Source organism: Brachionichthys hirsutus, chromosome 5 (assembly GCF_040956055.1).
Source record: "Brachionichthys hirsutus isolate HB-005 chromosome 5, CSIRO-AGI_Bhir_v1, whole genome shotgun sequence".
Taxonomy (NCBI): Eukaryota; Metazoa; Chordata; class Actinopteri; order Lophiiformes; family Brachionichthyidae; genus Brachionichthys; species Brachionichthys hirsutus.
Genome location: NC_090901.1, coordinates 16,426,258 through 16,432,235, shown reverse-complemented (window position 1 = coordinate 16,432,235; position 5,978 = coordinate 16,426,258).

The window sequence follows — 5,978 nt, the reverse complement described above, 5'->3', positions numbered from 1 at the left end:
GCACTAAAGGACCTTTCACATGGGCACCTCCTTACAAGCACTGTTAGGGCAACTTCATACCTGTCAACCAGTACGTTTTTGCCGTACAAAGTACGGTTTTTATGCATTCTAAGACGTGTACGGCGTAGAAGAACATCTGTACGGGAAAACGCAAATTTGTAGCGTCCGTCAGACGCTGAAACAAGGACGAGATGGGTCTCAGAACAAGCTTTTATTAATCGGTAACCCCGCCGCTAACAGAACAGATATCCTCTCCCGTCTCTCTCACCCCCTCCACGCTCACACACATACCGCCCCTCCTCCCTGGATGCCTTCACTGACTCTCTGCAGAGTAGGAATTACGAACATGAACACGAACTGTTACAGTCCCATCCGGTACGCACCGAATATCAAGAAACGTGAAAAACATGTTTCCCAATCACAAGCCAGCAAAGGTTCGTATTTTTCTGTCCCTGTTTGAAATTTAAATTACAAGCATCATTGATCGATATTTAAGTTTGGTTTACAAAAATAAAAATGCTAACGATTTTTCCCCCCGAAATATCTGTTCTTATTTAAAAATTTAAATTACAAGCATTATTAATGGATATTTTAGTTTAGTTAAAATATCAAAATTAAACTGTATCCTAATTAATAATGTCCAACTATGTACATAAATAAAACGCATTTGAAAAAAAATATATGGTGTAAGGTTACTTTGTATTTTGTAAGGAAAAAATCAACGGTTTGTAAGGCCATGGAGCCTTGGAGGTTGACAGGTATGCAACTTGGGTAGAACCTTCAGAGAGGGAAACATGTCTGAATCAAGGAGGTTGTGAACAGACAATATCTCTTTGGGAGAACATCCAGCCTCTGTTTTCTGCCCACCAGAACCTCCTCTGTTTCAGGCCACCAGAACCTCCTCTGTTTTCAGGTCACCAGAACCTCCTCTGTTTTCAGGCTGGAGTGTTTTGAGAGTTCATTCAATTGTGATCCACTCAAGAAGTTCTCACATTCAGGCCTGCATGCTGGATGCCTTTAGTAGCTCTGCATCTACTGCAGAATCTGAACTCAAGCTATCATCCTACCCACGCAAGGGAAAAGTAACTCTCTTTTCACTGTGTCTGAGTTCTATTCAGTGCGTGAACCTGCAGGTTCCTCCAGGTCCTGCAGGTCTCTGTACCTGATTCAGGGAGACTGTGGGCGTGGCTCAGGGCTGTGGTTCTCTCATACAGCTGTGCGTTTCCCTTAAGTGTGTCACACAATAACTAAATGTTACTACCAGCAGTGATAAACTTACTTTCTTTATAAACTTTCTTTTATCCATTCTTCATCCATCCGTTCACGTTATTCTCCTAAAGCTCTTCTATTATGCTCTGTGTGCTTCAAACACGCTGCAGGGACCGACAATTAGCGCGGTCACAGGGAAAACGTGGACTGGAGTTTCAGTGATGTGGGCATTCTCTATAGGAACAGGAGGAACGGGTTCTCTACCTTACGTCATGAAGTGAGGGGAAACAGATTCATGATCAGATTTAAGTAAAAGATGACAGGTTACATGTTTTTAAACATATATTCTGGCGGTTTTAATAGAATATGTCGGCATTTTGTGGTCACTGAACAAAAAAAACAAAAAAAATTTTTTTTATAAAACAACCCAAAATTATTTAGGGGGGCTTCAGCCCCCCTAAAATAGGCCTAACGACGCCACTGTTCAAATGGATTGTATTTTGGCTTATCAAAAGTCATCAATGAAAATCAATCAGCCAGTGTTAAAGGTAGGAGCACACATGAGCATATTAGGCTGATCCTGGATCTACTGGACTACAGGGAGGATGTCAAAACAGACAGCTATGTGCTAGTTTTGGATTTATTCAAGGCCTTTTATACTGTGGAACGCCCCTTTTAGTTAAAAACATTACAATGTTTGGGTTTTGGAGCAAATGTTTGTAAATTGGTTCGAATGTTGTGCACAGACATTAGAGTACTAGTAGTATTAGTATTAGTAGTACGGTGTCTCTAAACCCAGGGTTGAGTCCTAGACTTAATGCCCCATCTCCCTGAAGCTTTTTATTATGGCAACACAAGTATTAACATAGCTTATTAATCATTCCAAGGATATACAAGGAATTACCATTTTGAATACAACTTTAAGATACATGTATCTTTTTGAAAGGCATATCAATGGTAAAACTTTAAACGTAAAACATTAAACACTGTCTCAGTCTTTTCTAAAGCCTCATGCATCGCTTGCTTCCAGCGAGTTTGCTTACAATAAGGCTCACCAATCATCGCAAGGCCAGGTCCAATGTCACTCTGGAGGTTGCCAGGTTGGAATCATACAAAAAGGGATAGCTGCCAAGATTACCGGTACACGCTGCAGGTTTCACGCACGCTGCGCACATCATTGCAGGTATCATGCAAATTAGGGTTGCCAGGTCTGAGGCCCCCTAGCGGCCAGGGGGCCCTAAGCAGCTGCTTGTAGGTTGGGCCGGGCCTGCATTCACTGACACAGACAACATTCATTAAAATAGATTTATTATATAAAAATGCTTTAATACAAAAAATGTCAGAAAGTATTACAGAAAGTATTTTTGGGTGTGACAACAAATCCAGAGTTCTAAAGGGAAGTTCACTTTGAAGTCGTACATTTGACTTCTCTCTACTGTTATGCATCCATCTAGATGTAAAGATGTATGTCTGCACAGTACCAGGAAATACATTAAAAAAAAAACCTCAACAGCAACAATCCGAGTACCTTGTAGTGGTCACATTTTCTTTCAGGAACTAATTTCATTTTGAGTCACAGCAGAAGGGAATGTGGATCTACTCGTGAAAACAGACGAGCCAAGAGGTCAGTTAATGAGGATTCCCTCATTCGCTACACGCAGTGGTTTGAGGCAGGGCCTACAACCCGTCATCAAAATGTGATGCTCAAAGTTCATACTTCCAGATGTGGACTCAGAACGTGCTGTAAACTGATAGCATCTGCTGGGAGATGGGTTCATCCGTCACCTGCAGGTTCCTCCCCTCCCAGTAGGAAACATGCGCCTGTGCTCAGTCCCTGTCGTTCGCCTCCTGCTGACCTCCTCAACCAGCTTTGGAATATTTACTGCCACCAGGTGTTGTCACTGTAATTGACAATTAAGCTCTGAGGTGTTTAAACATGTTTTAGAAGATGAACTTGTGTCAGTGTAAGATGAAAAGTTTGCCTCTACTGCTAAATCACTCATTATGCAATGTTGAGTCTTCCCCATTCTTAGTGTCATTGTAGCAAGAGTTTAACATTTGAGCCTTACAGTGTAGAATGATATACAATACAATACAATACGTTATTAATCTGTCCCTTGGAGGGCAATTTGGTTTACAGCAGTTTGAACTGCTGCTGGTCGCAGCGTGCGCATGCGCCCGGGCAATGCGGGTGAAGTGTCTTGCCTAAGGACACAACGACAGTGTACACATGTGGCTGAGCCGGGGATCGAACCACCAACCTCTCGGCCACTGTCGCCCCTTATATATAATTAGGGTCTCTACACGATAAGGCAGTTTTCACCTGCTCAAAGTGCAAAGTTTCTCTGAGCTCATTACAAAAAATACATTTTAAGAAGCTACGTATGACCATGATTTGGGCATCACAAATATTTGTAGTCCAATCATGGTCCAGCACTCAACTTTTGATGTTCCGATGTCGATTCTTGTAAGTCTTAGTTGGAAAATGTAAGGAAATAACAACAGTTGCATTTTCATCAATTTTTGTTTTAGAGAAATGTTATTTTTAAGAGCAGATACACATTAATACATGTATATCCACACATCTGCACCAGTGCATCCCGGTGATGTTTCATTAAGGTCAATGATCACTGGGATCAAATGGCAGCTTCTGCTGGATATTAAAATGCCAAATACTTCAAATTTCATAGCACTTTTCACAGCGGATGTGAACAACTGCACGTCAGGCCTCAGCATGCTTCAACATCAGCACTGTCATCAGAGCTGGTCACCTGGGATGGGTGACCAGCTCTGACCACGCTGGCGAGCGCTCCCCTGCAGATGCATTCAGAGGTCTCAGTCGTGTAGCGCCACTCTTCTCACGTGTGCGACAGCAAACACGCTTAAAGGGTTGCTGGAGGGCATCAGAATAAAGGAATAAAGAAATTAAATGCAATAGCAGGTTGTTTTTTCCTGCTCCGTGCCAACAGAGTCTTACCTGCAGACATTTAGCATCTGTTAACACCAAATCATCATAAACTTCAACAAATGCTGTCTGTTATTCTCTATGTTCAATACAATGAGTTCTGCCGTCATCGTCATGGAGATGTGATCACTAGTGGTCGTGTAGAAACACATTTTCACTCCATGTGTGAGCTGACAGATCGACTGGATGACATAGCAGCTCTAAACCGACTAAAAGACAAATCACCTGAAGCATTTCAGCTGATTCCTGGAATATGTCTGAACTATATTTATCAGCAGCAACTCATTCAACTTTAGACTTTAAGTTTCAAAAATACTCCTTTGAACAAAACAAGGCGCAGAAACTTGCATATAAAGAGAATAACAAAGAATCATTTGTTGTTTGTGAAACAGCTCTGTGCTCTATTATCAGCGTGGTAACGGGAGGCTTTCCGACGAGCTCTGTGCTCTATTATCAGCCTGGTAACGGGAGGCTTTCTGACGAGCTCCGTGCTCTATTATCAGCGTGGTAACGGGAGGCTTTCTGACGAGCTCCGAGCTCTATTATCAGCGTTATAACGGGAGGCTTTCTGACGAGCTCCGTGCTCTATTATCAGCGTGGTAACGGGAGGCTTTCCGACGAGCTCCGTGCTCTATTATCAGCGTGGTAACGGGAGGCTTTCTGACGAGCTCTGTGCTCTATTATCAGCGTGGTAACGGGAGGCTTTCTGACGAGCTCTGTGCTCTATTATCAGCGTTATAACGGGAGGCTTTCTGACGAGCTCTGTGCTCTATTGTCAGCGTTATAACGGGAGGCTTTCTGACGAGCTCCGTGCTCTATTATCAGCCTGGTAACGGGAGGCTTTCTGACGAGCTCTGTGCTCTATTATCAGCGATATAACGGGAGGCTTTCTGACGAGCTCTGTGCTCTATTATCAGCGTGGTAACGGGAGGCTTTCTGACGAGCTCTGTGCTCTATTATCAGTGTTATAACAGGAGGCTTTCTGACGAGCTCCGTGCTCTATTATCAGCGTGGTAACGGGAGGCTTTCTGACGAGCTCCGTGCTCTATTATCAGCGTGGTAACGGGAGGCTTTCTGACGAGCTCCGTGCTCTATTATCAGCGATATAACGGGAGGCTTTCTGACGAGCTCCGTGCTCTATTATCAGCCTGGTAACGGGAGGCTTTCTGACGAGCTCCGTGCTCTATTATCAGCCTGGTAACGGGAGGCTTTCTGACGAGCTCCGTGCTCTATTATCAGCCTGGTAACGGGAGGCTTTCTGACGAGCTCTGTGCTCTATTATCAGCGTGGTAACGGGAGGCTTTCTGACGAGCTCCGTGCTCTATTGTCAGCGTTATAACGGGAGGCTTTCTGACGAGCTCCGTGCTCTATTATCAGCCTGGTAACGGGAGGCTTTCTGACGAGCTCTGTGCTCTATTATCAGCGTGGTAACGGGAGGCTTTCTGACGAGCTCTGTGCTCTATTATCAGCGTGGTAACGGGAGGCTTTCTGACGAGCTCCGTGCTCTATTATCAGCCTGGTAACGGGAGGCTTTCTGACGAGCTCTGTGCTCTATTATCAGCCTGGTAACGGGAGGCTTTCTGACGAGCTCCGTGCTCTATTATCAGCCTGGTAACGGGAGGCTTTCTGACGAGCTCTGTGCTCTATTATCAGCGATATAACGGGAGGCTTTCTGACGAGCTCCGTGCTCTATTATCAGCCTGGTAACGGGAGGCTTTCTGATGAGCTCTGTGCTCTATTATCAGCGTTATAACGGGAGGCTTTCTGACGAGCTCTGTGCTCTATTATCAGCGTGGTAACGGGA